Source organism: Magnolia sinica, chromosome 7, assembly GCF_029962835.1.
Source record: "Magnolia sinica isolate HGM2019 chromosome 7, MsV1, whole genome shotgun sequence".
NCBI classification, from domain to species: Eukaryota; Viridiplantae; Streptophyta; class Magnoliopsida; order Magnoliales; family Magnoliaceae; genus Magnolia; species Magnolia sinica.
In genome coordinates, this window is record NC_080579.1 from 96,432,489 (window position 1) to 96,452,885 (window position 20,397).

The following is a 20,397-nucleotide window of genomic DNA, read 5'->3' on the forward strand; positions in this document are numbered from 1 at the left end:
GCGGCACAAAAATTCAGGTGCGAGAGCAGGGAAGCATCTCTTTCAAAATGTAAGCAAGTATGAATAGGCAGGAAGTGGGAGCACTAGTGACAGATATAAAAACGAGGATTTTAAGTAGCACATGGAAGGATCCTGCAACTAAGGATCAACTTAACATATCCATTGGCTTGGATCACTAAAAACAACCTCAATCATATCAAGAGTTTGGATCATTAAAAGCATATCCAAACATATGAAGCATTTGGATCACCAAATCACCCAATCATATGAATGGTTTGAATCGACTAAAATGGCCAAATTATGGCAAAGGTTCCAATACTTAAACGCCCCAGGAAAATTAGAGGTTTAGATCAGTAGAAATGAGCTAAATCCTATAAACAATTTGGATTATTGTAAAAGAATGCAACCATATTGGCAATTTGGATCACTTAATGCAGGCCAACCACAAGAATAGTTTGAATTTACTAAAATGAGCCTACTCATATCAACGATGGACCATTCAAATTGGACCAAATTATGCAAATAGTTTGCATCGTTAGAAATGGTATACATGATATCCAATAGATCAAGAATAGTTTGAATTTAATAAAATGAGCCTACTCATATCAACGATGGACCATTCAAATTGGACCAAATTATGCAAATAGTTTGCATCGTTAGAAATGCTCTACATGATATCCAATAGATTAGGTCACACAAAATAAACCAATGTAGCCGACTATTGTACTAAAGCCACTAAAAAGAGAAGTCGCCATTCTATATCTCCCAAGGGACACCAAATCACCTCAACTAATTGGATAATTTTTATCTAGTGTACCATAAAAAATTAAGTTACAATCTACAACTACAACTAATAAATTCAATGTAACATTATCATAGAAACTATTCCCCTTCATAGAAATGAAAAACTATTCACATCATTCTAATAGTGTATCTTTAAAGTAATTAACTAAAACTAGTAAACCATTGAAATAAGCAGAGGCAAACAAACATGATGGACAAGTATAATAAAAAACAGCAAGTATATATGTTGAACCATCACAAATGGTAACTGCATGGTATTATAATTAAAAGGGAACAATAAAATCTCCACATATCAACCCCCAATATAATCAAATAAGATCCTTAAAATTCAAAACAATAATTTCATGATCAATTAATAACAAGAAAAGTGTTAAGAAAAATCTCACTCATAGAAGAATTAAAAACCTGATGAATATGATGGAAACCAACAAGCTTCATCATTCTCTTTGTAAATCTAACAAAACGCTTGAATGCAAAGAAGCTGAAACACACACAAAAAAAAAAAAAGAAAAAGAAAAAAGAAAAAAAAAAGAATGGTGTGATTAAAACCATAGATAAGGCATGAGACAAAAGAATAGCCTAATTGAGTTCTTTTGGAGATATATTAAGCATAAAAGAACAATTGTCATAAACTGCTGAGGTACCTATCAAAACTAGATGAAAAAGAAACAAATTTCATTAGGAACATACCAAGAAAAAGGATTTGTTAAGAAACAATGTGTATTTTGTCCAATGATCTAATTATAAACAAATTTCATTATGCCAAGCTAGTTCCCTCATGTTGCAAATTGCTAACTTCGAGCTTACAAAGTTTCATTAGCGAAAAAGTTGCATTCCTTTCTAAACACTAATAAACACATACTTAACCGAAAAAATATTAATACTTTAACAAGCTAGGTCCCTCAGGTTGCAGAATTGTTGACTCAAAGCTTGCAAAGATCACCCAACATGCTCGAAAAATTTGCCCAACCTATTTATCAAAAAAGAAGAAGAGAGAAGTGGCAACCACTCAGTTTGACTTAACATAGATAAATCAAGGATGATTTAAAGATCGATTTAGACCACTTAAAAAGAACCACTAGTATGAACAATTTAGATCATTCCAAACAACCCAAGCATTTTAAAAGTTTGGCCTAATTGGATAACTTTGAATGGCCCAAGCATTTCAAAAGGTTAGCTTATCCTACAAATGGTTTGGTTAATGAAAGTGGGACCATTCCTATAAGTAGCTTGCATCATTAGAAGCGAGTGAATAACGGTCTGGATTACTGAAAAGGAACCAACCAAAAGAATGGTTTCTACCAGTAAAAATGGAGCAAGAGATATCAATGGTTTGGATAATTGAAAATAGGCCCATTGTGCATGATTTGTGCACTTGTCTCAAATGGGTGAAAACACAATTACAGATCCATCAAGGTTTGTATCACACGCCTATTTGAATCGCTAGACATGGGCCTTAGCATAATATTCACGGTTGACATTAGCAGCGTACCAATCCAACCAACATGGGCTATAGATCATTTGCTTAGATTAATGAACATTAGCCTTAAAATGTCAATTAATTTAGATGACTAAAAAAGGCCCCAACAATAAGACGAGTTTGGATCACTAAAATGGGCCAAATTATGTAAAGGGTTCGAATAAGTTTGCTTGGATTGTTGAACCATGGACCTTAGGATATTAACTGATTTGGATCACTAGAAACCGCCTCAAGAATACGAAGGGTGTGGATCACTAAAATGGCTTGAAATATATAGAGGGTTTGGATCACTTAAAAAGAGCCGGCAATATGAATGGTTTGATTGACTCCAACCAACCCAAGCATTTAAGAAGGTAAGCTCAATTGGATAACTTCAAATGGCCCAAGCATTTCAAACGATAGGCCCATCTTTATAAATGATTTGGTTAGCAAAAATGGGACCTGCCTATAAATATGAATGGTTTGGTATATGAATCAACGAAATGACACAAAACATATGAAAGGTTTAAATCAGTAGAAATTGGCCAAATCAAATATGAATGGTTTGGTATATTGAATAGGGCTCAATCATACGAATGGTTTGGATCAATGAAAATCAACCCAGATATATATAATGATTGGTTTAGATCGTTGATAATCTACCCAAATATATCAATAAAATGATGGATCAATACAAAGTGGATTGGTAACAAAGCAAGGTCAGATCAGGCTTCAAATATCACTTCGCTAGGATCGAAGAAAACTATCCAAATCATAAGAATGCCGTGGAAGATCGAATAGGGCTCACTCAGACGAATGGTTTGGATCAATGAAAATCAGCGCAAATATATAAGATTAGTTTCAATTGTAGAAAATCAACCCAAATTTATCATCAATTGGATTAATAAACCATCAGCCTTCAAATAGATTGAATCAATGAAACGGCCTAAAACATATGAATTGTTCGGATCAATAAAAATATGCCAAATCATATGAATGCCGGGGAAGATCGAATATGACTATCAAATGAATAGTTTTGATCAATGAAAATAAGTCCAAATAGATATATGATTTGTTTAAACCAATTAAAGTCAACCCAAATATATCATCAATTGGATTAGTTAACATTACCCTTCGAATATAACTCGGATTGCAATTGGATTAGTTAACATTACCCTTCGAATATAACTTGGATTAAAACCAATTAAAATCAACCTAAATATATCATCAATTGGATTAGTAACTTGTCATGGGCGTCTAATCCAAATGGTCCATGTGATGCAGTATCCCATGAAACCCCAAGGGAAAATTTTTCACCCAGATCTTAAATTCGGGTGGGCCATAACAAAGAGAAATGCAAATCAAGGGAGGAAACTATTTTCATTTTTCATGGCACACCATAGTTTTGGATCAAAGTAAAATTTGGGCCAAGGGTGTTTCATTAGGTGGTGCTTCACGTGGACCGTTCAGATTTTCTAGTCACATCAGGTATGATGAGTTCTCAAAAAAGCTCACATATGCGAACTGGTGCGCAACCGAGCATTCAACATATAGAGTCATGCTCACCTGTGTGTAGGAACCGAGCATTCAACATATAGAGTCATGCTCACCTATGCGCCTGCACACGTGCGCACCTTTTCACACATGTAATGGGAGTCTCATCGGAACCATCCATGTGATGCGGAAACCCATGAAACGCCAAGGGAAAAATTTCCACCCCAATCTAAAATTCTGGTTGCCATAGCAAAGAGATGCAAATCAAGGGACGAAACTTTTTTCATTTTTCATTGCCCACGAAAGTTTTGGATCAAAGTAAGTTGGGCCCGGGGGGTTTCATGGGGTGCTTCCTCACGTTGACCATTCAAATTTTGGAATTACATCACATATGATATGTTCTCAAAAAAATTCGCACAAGTTCCATGCAAACTGGTGCGCAGCTGAGCATTCGACATATAGAGTCACGCTCACCTACACACGTGCACCTTTGCACACGTGTCATGGGCATCGAATCTGAATGCTCACCTACACACGTGCACCAGCGCACCTTCATACACTTATCATGGGCGTCTAAAATGAACAGTCCATGTGATGCGAAATCCCATGAAACTTCAAGGGAAAAATTTTCACCGAGATCTAAAATCCTAGTGGGCCATAGCAAAGAGAAACGGAAATTGAGGGAGGAAACAGTTTTCATTTTTCATTGCCCACTAAAGTTTTGGATCAAAGTAAAAATTTAGCCCATTGGGTTTTACGAGGTGCTACTCACGTGGACCATTCAGATTTTGGAGTCATATCACGTATGGCGAATTCTCAAAAAAGTTCACACGAGTTCCGTGTGAACTTGTTCACTGCTGAGCATTCGGCATATAAAGTTATGCTCACCTACACATGTGCGCACCTTTGCACACTTGTCATGGGCATATAATCTGAATGGTCCATGCATTGCAGAATCCACTGAAACCCCATGGGAAAAAATTTCACCCTGATCTTAAATTCTAGTGGGCCATAACAAAGAGAAATGTAAATCAAGGGAGTAAATTGTTTTCGTTTTTCATGGCGCACCATAGTTTTGGATCAAAGTAAAAATTCGGCCCAGGGAGTTTCATGAGGTGGTGCTTCACGTCGACTGTTCAAATTTTTGAGTCACATTGTGTATGATGAGTTCTCAAAAAAGTTCGCACAAGCGAACTGGTGCGCAGCTGAGCATTTGGCATATAGAGTCATACTCACCTACGCATGTGCGCACCTTTGCACACGTTTCATGGGCATCTAATCCGAACGGTCTAAGCGATGCGGAATTCGTTGAAACCCCAAGGGAAAAATTTTCACCCTGATCTTAAATTCTGGTGGGCCATAACAAAGAGAAATGTAAATCAAGGGAGGAAACTGTTTTCGTTTTTCATGGCGCACCATAGTTTTGGATCCAAGTAAAAATTCGGCCTAGGGAGTTTCATGAGGTGGTGCTTCATGTAGACCGTTCAGATTTTTGAGTCACATTGCGTATGATGAGTTCTCAAAAAAGTTCGCACATGTGAACTGGTGCGCAGCTGAGCATTGGGCACAGAGTCATGCTCACCTACGCATGTTTGCACCTTTTCACACGTATCATGTGTGTCTCATCCGTACCGTCCATGTGATGCAGAATCCCATGAAACCCCTAGGGAAAAATTATGGTGGGCCTTAACAAAGAGAAATGTAAATCAAGGGAGGAAATTGTTTTCAATAGTTTTGGATCAAAGTAAAAAATTGGGCCCAGGGAGATTCATGAGGTGGTGCTTCACGTGGACCGTGCAAATTTTGGTGTCACATCACGTATGATGAGTTCTCAAAAAAGTTCGCACATGAGAATTGGTGCCCAGCTGAGCATTCGGCGTATAGAGTCATGCTCACCTACGCACGTTCGCACCTTTGTACACCTATCATGGGAGTTTAATCCGAATAGTCCATGTGATGCGAAATCCCATGAAAACTCAAGGAAAAATTTTCATCGTGATCTAAAATTCTAGTGGGCCATAGCAAAGAGAAATGGAAATCGAGGGAGGAAACTATTTTCATTTTTCATTGCCCACCAAAGTTTTGAATCAAAGTAAAAATTTTCCCTAACGGGTTTCATGAGGTGCTGCGTCACGTGGACCATTCAGATTTTAGAGTCACATCACGTATGATGAGTTCTCAAAAAAGTTTGCACGAGTTCCATGAGAACTTGTTCGCAACTGAGCATTCGGCATATAGAATCATGCTCACCTACGCACGTGCGCACCTTTGCGCACGTGTCATATCACGTATGATGAGTTCTGGTGCGCATTCGGCAAATAGAGTCATGCTCGCCTACGCACATTCGGGCCTTTTCACACGTGTCATGGGCGTCTCATCTGAACCATCCATGTGATGCGAAATCCCATGAAACCCCTAGGGAAAAATTTCCACCTCGATCTAAAATTCTGGTGGGCCATAGCAAAGAGAAATACAAATCAAGGGAGGAAACTATTTTCATTTATCATTGCCCACCAAAGTTTTGGATCAAAGTATAAATTGCGCCAAGGGGGTTTCATGCGGTGCTTCTTCACGTGGACCGTACAGATTTTCAAGTCACATCATGTATGATGAGTTCTCAAAAAAGTTCACACGAGTTCCTGCTAACTGGTATGCAGCTGAGCATTCGGCATAGAGTCATGCTCACATGTGCACCTTTGCACACGTGGTGGCATGGGCATCTAATCCGAACCGTCCATGTGATGCGAAAACCCATCAAACCACAAGGGAAAAATTTTCACCCTAATCTAATATTCTGGTGGGCCATAGCAAAGAGAAATGCAAATCAAGGGAGGAGAGTAGTTTCATTTTTCATTGGCCACCAAAGTTTTGGATCAAAGTAAAAATTGGGCTTATGGGGTTTCATGAGGTGCTGCTTCAAGTGGACAGTTCAGATTTTGGCGTCACATCACGCATAATGAGTTTTCAAAAAAGTTGGCACGTATTTCGTGCGAACTGGTTCGCAGCTGTGCATTCGGCATATAGAGTGATGCTCACCAACGCACGTGCGCACCTTTGCGCACGTGTCACATCATGTATGATGAGTTCTTAAAAAAGTTTGCACATGCGAACTGGTATGCATTCGGCATATAGAGTCATGCTCGCCTACGCACGTTCTGGCCTTTTCACACGTTTCATGGGCGTCTCATATGAACCGTCCATGTGATGCGAAATCCCATGAAACCCCTAGGGAAAAATTTCCGCCTCGATCTAAAATTCTGGTGGGCCATAGCAAAGAGAAATGCAAATCAAGGGAAGAAACTATTTTCATTTATCATTGCCCGCTGAAGTTTTGGATCAAAGTATAAATTGCACCAAGGGGGTTTGATGCAGTCTTTCTTCACGTGGACCGTACAGATTTTCGAGTCACATCACGTATGATGAGTTCTCAAAAAAGTTCGCACGAGTTCCTGCTAACTGGTACGCAGCTGAGCATTCGGCATAGAGTCTTGCTCACATGCGCACCTTTGCACACGTGGTGGCATGGGCGTCTAATCTGAACCGTCCATGTGATGCGAAAACCCATGAAATCAAAAGGGAAAATTTTGTACCGTGATCTAATATTCTGGTGGGCAGCAAAGAGAAATGCAAATCGAGGGAGGAAACTAGTTTCATTTTTCATTGGCCACCAAAGTTTTGGATCAAAGTAAAAATTGGGCTCATGGGGTTTCAGGAGGTGCTGCTTCAAGTGGACCGTTTAGATTTTGGCATCACATCATGCATGATGAGTTTTCAAAAAAGTTCGCACGAATTTCGTGCGAACTGGTTCGCAGCTGTGCATTCGGCATATAGAGTCATTCTCACCAATGCACGTGCACACCTTTGCGCACATGTCACATCACGTATGATGAGTTCTCAAAAAAGTTCGCACATGCGAACTGGTGCGCATTCGATATATAAAGTCATGCTCGCCTACGCATGTTCGGGTCTTTTCACACGTGTCATGGGCGTCTCATCCGAACCGTCCATTGATGCGAAATCCCATGAAACCCCTAGGGAAAATTTTCTACCTCGATGTAAAATTCTGGTGGACCATAGCAAAGAGAAATGCAAATCAAGGGAGGAAACTATTTTCATTTATCATTGCCCACCAAAGTTTTGGATCAAAGTATAAGTTGGGCCAAGGGGGTTTCATGCGGTGCTTCTTCACGAGGACCGTACAGATTTTCGAGTCACATCACGTATGATGAGTTCTCAAAAAAGTTCGCACGAGTTCCTGCTAACTGGTACGTAGCTGAGCATTCGGCATATAGAGTCATGCTCACATGCGCACCTTTGGACACATGGAGGCATGGGCGTCTAATCCGAACTGTCCATGTGATGCGAAAACCCATCAAACCACAAGGGAAAAATTTTCACCCTGATCTAATATTCTGGTGGGCCATAGCAAAGAGAAATGCATATTGAGGGAGGAAACTAGTTTCATTTTTCATTGGCCACCAAAGGTTTGGATCAAAATAAAAATTGGGCTCATGGGGCATGAGGTGCTGCTTCAAGTGGACCGTTCAGATTTTGGAGTCACATCACATATGATGAGTTTTCAAAAAAGTTTGCACAAATTTCATGTGAACTAGTTCGCAGCTTTGCATTCGGCATATAGAGTCATGCTCACCAACGCACGTGCGCACCTTTGCGCACGTGTCATTAACATCTAATCCGAAAGGTCCATGTGATGTGGTATCCCATGAAACCCCAAGGGAAAAATTTTCACCATAATCTTAAATTTTGATGGGCCATAACAAAGAGAAATGCAAATCAAGGGAAGAAACTGTTTTTATTTTTCATGTCCCACCATAGTTTTGGATCAAAGTAAAAATTGGGCCCAAGGTGTTTCATGAGGTGGTGCTTCACATGGACCGTTTAGATTTTCGAGTCACATCAAGTATGAAGAGTTCTCAAAAATGTTTGCACGTGCGAACTGGTGCGCAGCTGAGCATTGGTGCGCAGCTGAGCATTCAATATTTAGAGTCATGCTCACCTACGCACCTACGTACGCGCGCATGCCTACGTACTTGCGTGCACCTTTTCACATGCGTCATGGGCATCCCATCTGAACTGTCCATGTGATGCGGAATCCCATGAGACACCAAGGGAAAAATTTACACCTTGTTTTAAAATTTTAGTGGGCCATAGCAAAGGGAAATGCAAATCAAGGTAGGAAATTGTTTCCATTTGTCATTGCCCACCAAAGTTTTGGATTTAAGTATAAATTAGGCCTAGGGGGTTTCATGGGGTGCTGCTTCACGTGGACCGTTCAGATTTTCGAGTCACATCACGTATCATGAGTTCTCAAAAAAGTTCACACGAGTTTCGTGCGAAGTGGTGCACCGCTAAGCATTCGGCACATAGAGTCACGCTCACCTACGCACATGCGCACCTTTGCACACGTGTCATGAGCATCTAATCCGAACAATCCATGTGATGCGGAATCCCAAGAAATCCAAAGGGAAAATTTTTCACCTTGATATAAAATTCTGGTGGGCCATAGTAAAGAGAAATGAAAATCATGGGAGGAAAATGTTTTCATTTTTCATGACCCACCAAAGTTTTGGATTGAAGTAAAAATTGGGCCTAGGGGTTTCATGCGGCGCTGCTTAACATGGACCATTTAGATTTTTGAGTCACATCATGTACGATGAGTTCTCAAAAAAGTTCACACAAGTTTCGTGCGAACTAGTGCGCAGCTAAGCATTCGACAAATAGAGTCATGCTCACCCGCACATGTATGCATGTGCAAACCTTTACACATGTGTCATGGGCGTGTAATCTGAACGGTCCATGTGATGTAGAAACCCATGAAACCCCAAGGGAAAGATTTTCACCTTGATTAAAAATTCTGGCGGGCAGCAAAGAGAAATGCAAATCAAGGGAGGAAATTGTTTTCATTTTTCATGGCCCACCAAAGTTTTAGATCAAAGTAAAAATCGGGCCCAGGGGAGTTTCATGAAGTGCTGCTTCACGTGCACCATTCAAATTTTGGTGTCACATCACGTATGATGAGATCTCGAAAAGGTTCGCACGAGTTCCATGCGAATTAGTTCGCAGCTGAGCATTGGGCATATAGAGTCATGCTCACCTACGCACATGCGCACTTTTGCAAACGTGTCATGGGTGTTAAATTTGAACAGTTCATGTGATGCGGAAACCCATAAAACCCCAAGGGAAAAATTTTCACCTGATGTAAAATTTTGGTGGGCCATAGCAAAGAGAAATGCAAATAAAGGGAGAAAACTGTTTTCATTTATCATTGCCCACCGAGGTTTTGGATCAAAGTAAAAATTGGGCCCATAGGGTTTCATGTGGTGCTGCTTCACATGGACCGTTTAGATTTTTGGAGTCACATCACGTATGATGAGTTCTTAAAAAAGTTCGCGCAAGTTTCGTGCGAACTGGTGCGTTGCTAAGCATTTGGCATATAGAGTCATGCTCACATATGCACGTGCGCACCTTTGCATGCACGTTATGGGCGTGGAATCTGAACCGTCCATGTGATTCGGAATCCCATAAAACCTTCAGAGGATTTTTCACCCTCATCTAAAATTCTGGTGGGCCATATCAAAGAGAAATCCAAATCCAGGGATAAAACTGTTTTCATTTTTCATGGCCCACCAAAGTTTTGGATCAAAGTAGAAATTGGGCCCAAGGGTTTCATGAGGACTGTTCAGATTTTGGAGTCACATCACGTATGATGAGTTCTCAAAACAGTTCGCACGTGCGAACTAGTGCGCAACCGAGTATTCGGCATATACAGTCATGCTTACCTACACACCTTTGCACACGTGTCATGGGTGTCTAATATGCACCGTCCATGTGATGCGGAAACCCATGAAACCTTGAGGGAAAATTTTTCACACTAATCCAAAATTTTTGTGGGCCATAACAAAGAGAAATGCAAATAGAGAGAGGAAATTGTTTTCATTTTTCATTGCCCACCAAAGTGATTAAAGTAAAAATTGGGCCCATGGGGTTTCATGAAGTGTTGCTTCAAGTGGATAGTTCAGATTTTGGAGCCACACCACGTATGATGAGTTCTCAAAAAAGTTCGCACGTTATGCACGTGCGCACCTTTGCACACGTGTCATGGGCGTATAATCTGAACCGTCCATGTGATGCAGAAAACCATGAAACCCTTGGGAAAATTTTTCACCTTGATCTAAAATGTTGGTGGGCCATAGCAAATAGAAATGCAAATCAAGGGAGGAAACTACTTTCATTTTTCACGGCCTACCAAAGTTTCATGAGGTGCTGCTTTACGTGAACTATTTAGATTTTGGAGTCCCATTACGTAGGAGTTCTAAAAAAAGTTCACGCGAGTATCATGGGAATTGATGGGCACCAGAGCATTCGGCATATATAGTCATGCTCACAAATGCACGTGCTCACCTTTGTACACGTGTGATTAGCGTTTAATCCAAAACGTCCATGTGATGCAGAAACCCATGAAACCCTAAGGCAAAAATTTTCATCCTGATCTAAAATTCTGGTGGGCTATAATGAAGGAACGAAAGTGTTTTCATTTTTCGTGGCCCACCAAAGTTTTGGATCTCAAAAAAGTTCGCACATGAGAACTGCTGCGCAGCTAAGCATTCGGCATATAGAGTCATGCTCACCTGCACACCTATGGAACTCATGCGAACATTTTTGAGAACTTATCATACGTGAGGAAACCCCAATGACCCAATTTTTACTTTGATCCAAAACTTTGGTGGGCCATGAAAAATGAAAACACTTTCCTCCCTTGATTTGCATTTCTCTTTGCTATGGCCCACCAAAATTTTATATCAGGGTGAAAAGTTTTCCAATGCGTTTTCATGGGATTCCGCATCACATGAACCATTCGGATTAGACGCCCATGACGCATGTGCGCAGGTGCGCAGGTGGGCATGACTCTATATGCTGAATTCTCAGCTGCGCAGCACCTCATGAAACCCCCTGGGGGCCTAAACAATTCGAACAAAACTCGTTCTAACTTTTTTGAGAACTCATTATACGTGATGTAACCTCAAAATCTGAACGGTCCACGTGAAGTAGCACCTCATGAAACCCCATGGTCCCAATTTTTTACTTTGATCCAAAACTTTGGTGGGCTATGAAAAATGAAAACGGTTTCCACCCTTGTTTTGCATCTCTTTGCTATGGCCCACCAGAATTTTAGATCAGGGTGAAAATCTTTCCCTTGGGGTTTTGTAGGCTTTTGCATCACATGGACCGTAAGGATTAGACACCTATGACACGTGTGCAAAGGTGTGTAGGTGAGCATAACTCTATATGCCGAATGCTCAGCTGCGCACCAGTTCGCATGGAACTCGTGCGAACTTTTTTGAGAACTCATCCTACGTAATGTGACTCCAGATTCAAAATAGTCCTCGTGAAGCAGCATCTCATGAAATTCCCTGGGCCCAATTTTTACTTTGATCCAAAACTTTGGTGGGCCATGAAAAATGAAAACACTTTCCTCTATGATTAGCATTTCTCTTTGCTATTGCCCACCAGACTTTTAGATTAGGATGTAAATTTTTACCTTGGGGTTTAATGGGATTCCGCATCACATGGAACGTTCGAATTAGACCCCCATGACATGTGTGCAAAGGTGCGCAAGTGTGTAAGTGAAGGTGAGCATGACTCTATAAGCCGAATGCTCAGCTGCACACCAGTTCGCACATGCGAACTTTTTTTAGAACTCATCATACGTGATGTGACTCCAAAATCTGAACAGTCTATGTAAAGCAGCACATGAAACTCCTTAGGGCCAATTTTTACATTGGTCCAAAACTTTAGTTGGCTATGAAAAATGTAAACAGTTTCATCCCTTGATTTGCATTTCTCTTTGCTACGGCTCACTAGAAATTTAGATCAGGGTGAAAATTTTTCCCTTATTGTTTCTTGGGATTCCTCATCACATGGATCGTTTGGATTAGTTGCCCATGACACATGCATACGTGCGCAAGTGAGGATGACTACATATGCCGGATGCTCAGATTCGCACCATTTCGAATGAAACTCAAGTAAACTTTCTTGAGAACTCATCATATGCTAGGTCCAATTTTTTCTTTGATTCAAAACTATGGTGGGCCAAGAAAAATGAAAATTGTTTCCTCCCTTGAATTGCATTTCTCTTTGCTATGGTTCAAACGAATTTTAGATCAGGGTGGAAATTTTTACTTTGGGGTTTCATGGGATTCCGCATCACAAGGATAGTTTGGTTTAGACACCCATGACACGTGTGCAAAGGTGCGCACATGTGTAGGTGCGCAAGTGAGCATGACTATATATGCCAAATGCTCTGCTGCGCACCAGTTCGCATGGAACTCGTGCGAACAATTTTGAGAAATCATTATACGTGATATGACTCCACAATCTGAACAGTCCACGTGAAGCAACACCTCATGAAACCCCCAGGGCCCAATTTTTACTTAGATCCAAAACATTGGTGGGCCATGAAAAATGAAAACAGTTTCCACTCTTGATTTGTATTTCACTAAGCTATGGCCCACCAAAATTTTATATCAGGGTGAAAATTTTTTCCATGGGTTTTTCATAGGATTCCACATTACATGGACCGTTTGGATTAGACGCCCATTATGCATGTAAAGGTGCGCATGTGCGTAGGTGCGCAGGTGACATGACTCATATGCCAAATGCTCGGATGTGCACTAGTTTGCACGAAACTCGTGTGAACTTTTTTGAGGACTCATCATACGTGATGAGACTTCAAAATTTGAACAGTCCACATGAAGCAGCATCTCATGAAACCCCCTGAGCCTAATTTTTACTTTGATCCAAAACTTTGGTGGGCCATGAAAAATGAAAACAGTTTCCTCTCTTGATTCGTATTTCACTTTGCTATGCCCCACCAGAATTTTATATCAGGGTGAAAATTTTTCCCATGGGTTTTTCATAGGATTCCGCATTACAGGGACCATTCGGATTAGACGCCCTTGATGAGTGTGTAAAGGTGCGCACGTGCGTAAGTGTGCAAGTGACATGACTCTATATGCCGAATGCTCAGATGTGCACCAGTTCGCACGGAACTCGGGCAAACTTTTTTGAGAAAACATCATACGTGATGTAACTCCAGAATCTGAACAGTCCATGTGAAGCATCACCTCATGAAACTAGTTGGGCCCAATTTTTTACTTTGATCCAAAACTTTCGTGGGCAATGAAAAATGAAAACAATTTCCTCTCTTGATTTGCATTTCTCTTTGCTATGGCCCACCAAAATTTTAGAACAGGGTGAAAATTTTCCCTTGGGGATTCATGGAATTCCGCATCATATGGATCGTTCGGATTAGACGCCCATGATACGTGTGCAAAGGTGCGCTTGTGCGTAGGTGAGCATAACTCAATATGCCGAATGCTTAGCTGCGCACTAGTTGGCATGAAACTTGTGCAATCTGTTTTTGAGAAAACATCATACGTGATGTGACTTTAGAATCTGAACGGTCCTTGTGAAGTAGCGACTCATAAAACCCCCTGGGCCCAATTTTTTTACTTTGATTCAAAATTTGGTGGGCCATGAAAAATCAAAACAGTTTCCTCCCCTAATTTGCATTTCTCTTTGCTATAGCGCACCAGAATTTTAGATCAAGGTGAAAATTTTTCCCTTGGGGATTCATGGATTCCGCATCACATGGTCTGTTCGGATTAAACGCCCATGACATGTGTGCAAAGGTGTGCTCGTGCGTAGGTGAGCGTTACTCAATATGCCGAATACTCAGCTGTGCACCAGTTCGGATGGAACTCGTGCGGACTTTTTTGAGAAAACATCATACGTGGTGTGACTCCAGAATCTGAACGGTCCTCGTGTAGCAACGACTCATAAAACCCCTTGGGCCTAATTTTTACCTTCATCCAAAACTTTGGTGGGCCATGAAAAATGAAAACAGTTTTCTCCCCTGATTTGCATTCTCTTTGTTATGGCCCACTAGAATTTTAGATCAGGGTGAAAATTTTTCCCTTGGGGTTTAATGGGATTCCGCATCACATGGACCATTCGGATTAGATGCCCATGACACGTGTACAAAGGTGCGCAAGTGCGTAGGCGTGCAGGCGAGCATGACTCTATATGCCGAATGCGTAGCTGCGCACCAGTTCACATGAAACTCGTGCGAACTTTTTTAAGAACTCGTCATCATACGTGATGTGACTCCAAAATCTTAATGGTACACGTGAAGCAACACCTCATGAAACTCCCTGGGCCCAATTTTTACTTTGATTTAAAACTCTGGTAAGCAATGCATAATGAAAACAGTTTCCTCCCTTGATTTGCATTCTCTTTATTATGGCCCACTAGAATTTTAGATCAGGGTGAAATTTTTTCCCTTGGGTTTTCATGGGATTCCGCATCACATGGACCATTCGGATTAGATGCCCGTGACACGTGTGCAAAGGTGGGCAAGTGCAGTGCGCAGGCGAGCATGACTCTATGTGCCGAATGCTCAGCTGCGCACCAGTCCATACGGAACTCGTGTGAACTTTTTTAAGACCTCGTCATCATACGTGATGTGACTCCAAAATCTGAATGGTACACGTGAAGCAGCACCTCATGAAACCCCCTAGGCCTGATTTTTACTTTTATTCAAAACTTTGGTAAGCAATGCAAAATGAAAACAGTTTCCTCCCTTGATTTGCATTTCTCTTTGCTATGGCCCACCAGAATTTTATATCAAGGTGAAAATTTTTCCCTTAGGGATTCATGGGATTCCGCTTCACATGGTCCATTCGGATTAAACGCCCATGACACGTGTGCAAAGGTGTGCTCGTGTGTAGGTGAGCATGACTCAATATGCTAAATGCTCGGCTGCACACCAGGGAACTTGTGTGAACTTTTTTGAAAACTCATTATACGTGATGTGACCCCAAAATTTGAATGGTCCTGGTGAAGCAGCACCTGGACCCAATTTTTACTTTGAACCAAAACTTTGGCGGGCCATGACAAATGAAAATAGTTTCCTCTCTTGATTTGCATTTCTCTTTGATATGGCTCACCCAAATTTTAGATAAGGGTGAAATTTTTTTCCTTGGGGATTCATGGGATTCCGCATCACATGGACTGTTTGGATTAGACGCCCATGACACGTGTGCAAAGGTATACTCATGCGTAGGTGAGCATGACTCAATATGCCGAATGCCCAATTGCGCACTAGTTCGCATGGAACTCGTGCGAACTTTTTTGACAAAACATCATACGTGATATCACTCCAGAATCTGGACGGTCCTCGTGAAGCAGCAACTCGTGAAACCCCCTGGGGCCATTTTTACTTTGATCGAAAACTTTGGTGGGCCATGAAAAATGAATACAGTTTCCTCCCTGATTTGCATTTTCTCTTTGCTGTGTCCCACCAGAATTTTACAGCAGGGTGAAAATTTTTCACTTGGCCTTTCGTGGGATTCCGCATCACATGGACCATTCAGATTAGATGCCCATGACACGTGTCCAAATGTGCGCAAGTGCATTGGTGCGCAGGTGAGCATGACTCTATATGCCGAATTCTTAGCTGCGCAGCACCTCATGAAACCCCCTAGGCCTAAATAGTTCAAACAAAAATTGTGTGAACTTTTTTGAGAACTCATCATACGTGATGTAACCTCAAAATCTGAACGGTCCATGTGAAGCAACACCTCATGAAACCCTCTGGTCCCAATTTTTTATTTTGATCCAAAACTTTGGTGGGCTATGAAAAATGAAAATAGTTTCCTCCCTTGTTTTGAATTTCTCTTTGCTATGGCCCACCAGAATTTTATATCAGGATGAAAATTTTTCCCATGGACTTTTCATAGGATTCCGCATTACATGGACCGTTCAGATTAGACGCCCATGACGGGTGTGTAAAGGTGCGTATGTGCGTAGGTGCGCAGGTGACATGACTCTATATGCCGAATGCTCAAATGTGCACTAGTTCGCATGGAACTCGGGCGAACTTTTTTAAGAAAACATCATACGTGATGTGACTCCAAAATCTGAACAGTTCATGTGAAGCATCACCTCATGAAACTAGCTGGGCCCAATTTTTACTTTGATCTAAAACTTTCGTGGGCCATAAAAAATGAAAACAGTTTCCTCTCTTGATTAGCATTTCTCCTTGCTATGGCCCACCAGAATTTTAGATCAGGGTGAAAAATTTTCCCTTGGGGATTCATGGGATTCTGCATCACATGGACCGTTCGGATTAGACGCCCATGACACGTGTGTGAAGGTGCGCTCATACGTAGGTGAGCATGACTCAATATGCCAAATGCTCAGCTGCGCACTAATTGGCATGGAACTCGTGTAATCTTTTTTGAGAAAACATCATACGTGATGTGACTTTAGAATCTGAACGGTCCTTGTGAAGTAGCGACTCATAAAACCCCCTGGGCCCAATTTTTACTTTGATTCAAAACTTCGGTGGGCCATGAAAAATGAAAACAGTTTCCTCCCCTAATATGCATTTCTCTTTGCTATGGCCCACCACAATTTTAGATCAAGATGAAAAATTTTCCCTTAGGGATTCATGGGATTCCACATCACATGGTCTATTCGTATTAGACGCCCATGACACGTGTGCAAAGGTGCGCTCGTGCGTAGGTGAGCATGACTCAATATGCCAAATGCTCAGCTGAGCACCAGTTCGAACGAAACTCGTGCGAACTTTTTTGAGAAAACATCATATGTGGTGTGACTCCAGAATCTGAACAGTCCTTGTGAAGCAGTGACTGAACCCCTTGGGCCCAATTTTTACTTTGCTCCAAAACTTTGGTGGGCCATGAAAAAATGAAAACAGTTTCCTCCCCTGATTTGCTTGTTATGGCCCACTAGAATTTTAGATCAGGGTGAAATTTTTTCCCTTGGGGTTTCATGGGATTTCGCGTCACATGGACCATTCGGATTAGATGCCCATGACATGTGTACAAAGGTGCACAAGTGCATAGGTGCGCAAGTGAACATGGCTCTATATGCTGAATGCTCAGTTGCGCACCAGTTCGCACGGAACTCATGCGAACTTTTTTAAGAACTCGTCATCATACGTGATGTGACTCCAAAATCTGAACGGTCTACGTGAAGCAGCACCACATGAAACTCCCCTGATTTGCATTCTCTTTGTTATGGCCCACTAGAATTTTAGATCAGGGTGAAATTTTTTTCCTTTGGGTTTCATGGGATTCTGCGTCACATGGACCATTCGAATTAGATGCCCATGAAACGTGTACAAAGGTGCACAAGTGTGTAGGTGCGCAGGCGAACATGGCTCTATATGCCGAATGCTCAGCTGCGCACCAGTTCGCACGGAACTTGTGCGAACTTTTTTACGAACTCGTCATCATATGTGATGTGACTCCAAAATCTGAATGGTCCACGTGAAGTAGCACCACATGAAACCCCCTGGGCCCAATTTTTACTTTGATCCAAAACTCTGGTAAGCAATGCAAAATGAAAACAGTTTCCTCCCTTGATTTGCATTTCTCTTTGCTATGGCCCACCAGAATTTTAGATCATGGTGACAATTCTACCCTTGGGGATTAATGGGATTCCGCATCACATGGACAGTTCGGATTAGACACCCATGATACGTGTGCAGGTGAGCATGACTCTATATGCCGAATGCTCCGCTGCGCCCTAGTTCGCACGAAACTCTTGTGAACATTTTTGAGAACTCATCATACGTGATGTGACTCCACAATTTGAACGGTCCATGTGAAGCAACACCTCATGAAACCCAGGGGCCCAATATTTACTTTGATCCAAAACATTGGTGGGCCATGAAAAATGAAAACAGTTTCCTGCCTTGATTTGCATTTCATGGGCTAGATGTGGTTCACAAATCTAGCCCATCTATTGTATGTGTCCCACTTGGATGAGGGGTCAGACCAAGTGTCAGCCACATTGAAAACTCAGGTGAGCCCCACAAAGTGCTTTTGTATGTTTTAAGCATGTCTTCGCATGGTTTTAGATGGTATGGCTCACCTAAGTTCCTTTATACGGCTGATTTTTTTTTTTATTATATATCCCATAACCTAAAGTGGACCCATGAAATGCACGGTATTGAGATAGGTTGGGTTGGGTCAGGTTGGTTCTAGGGGCGCCTCGTACTTGATCCATTTAAGAATTCAGTAAGAATCTAGTTAGAGTTTTGGACTTAAGACCCAACCCATTAAAATTCGGGACCGCTTTAGGTCATGCTGAAATCAAAATCAACCAACCCATTAATTTCTTGGGATGATATTGGCCCCCTGATCCAAATCTAACCCATTTATCACACAGGTCGCATTAAGGTCAGTAGGAATGTCAATGGGTCGCATTAATTTCCTGGGACGATATTGGCCCCCTGATCCAAATCTAACCCATTTATCACACGGGTCGCATTAAGGTCAGTAGGAATGTCAATGGGTACCCGAAGCCATAGGTACTATATGAACTCGACCCCTGTACCTGACCCAATTTTAATGAGTTTAGGTTCAATACATTAGACTCAAGAAATCTGTTGAGTTCATGTCGAGATATTTTGTTTTGGGTTGAGTAAACTCGAGTCATCTAGCTCAACCCATTAATCACCTAACCTATGCAAGCAGGTAAGGTTCAACACAAGCCTGACCCATTTACTTAAACGGACATATTTCTAGCTTGAACCTGACACACTATCCCATTAGTTTAGTCGAAACCCACCTCAAAAGTAGGTGGAGTTAGCTAAACTATAGACTGACCCAACCTACGCTTAAGGCCACCCATTTTAAATTAGGGCTATGCCTATGAGCGAGTCTATATTAGGCTCAAGTCCAACCCATTCAGGTTAGGTCTCGAACCCATAAGCCAATCTGGCCTGTTTGTTGCCTAACGCAAAGTACAATTCTTGTAAGGTAAATAGTTAGTAGGAAAAGTTCAAAAGTGAGATGGGGTTCTCTTACCATGACCATCAAGTGATGAAAAGACCTATTAAGAAGAATGTCACATGTTGATTTAATGCAACTGCTTGGAGCTGTAATAAGATCAAGAGAACTACAAAGATGTAAAATCAATTACTAAATTCTTTCTATAAATTTATGCTGCATTAGAATAAAGAAGTATGACTAATGTTAATAAGTATTAGCTCTGAACAAAATAGTGATGAGAAAGACCTTAGTGAGATTCAGGCTAGCCACACGTATTGGCTAATTTCAGCGCTTCCTTTAAAATAGGCTTTCCATGTCTTCTAAAATAGAACTTCGGTTTAGGCCTTTGCCAGGAACCTCATAATCAATACCATCCCCCACAAGTATGCCATCCTCTTCTGCTCTAGTAATAGATGCGGCTTGCTTCCTTTTGAAGCAGACTTAATAATATGATGAGTTTGGATCATGAAAAGCAGCTTCAATCATATGATGAGTTTGGATCACGAAAAGCAGCTTCAATCGTATGATGAGTTGGAATTGCCAAATAAACCAAGTTATATGAACAATTTGGATCCACTAAATGGCCCGAGCAGGTCAATGTTTTTTATCCATTGAAATGGCCCATGTCAAAGGTTTGGATCAATAGAAAAGGGCCAAATCAAATGAATTTGGATGGTTGTAAAAAGAAACCTTATTATTTGAATTGTTTATAGAACTGAAGAGGGTTCTACAAAATTAACGATGTGGATCACT

At 41.3% G+C, this 20,397-nt stretch overlaps 1 long non-coding RNA gene across 2 annotated transcripts; it reads right to left on the reverse strand.

Annotated features, from left to right (window-relative positions):
* Positions 1-609: 609 nt before the first annotated feature.
* Positions 610-20,068, reverse strand: LOC131251848 (uncharacterized). 2 transcript variants are annotated; one of them, XR_009174041.1, is made up of 3 exons: positions 19,891-20,068; positions 19,681-19,751; positions 610-1,285 (listed from the first exon to the last, which is right to left on the reverse strand). It is a non-coding gene; the product is annotated as an uncharacterized LOC131251848 (long non-coding RNA). The 2 variants fall into 2 exon arrangements; XR_009174042.1 differs by lacking the exon at positions 610-1,285 and adding an exon at positions 1,325-1,448.
* Positions 20,069-20,397: the final 329 nt, after the last annotated feature.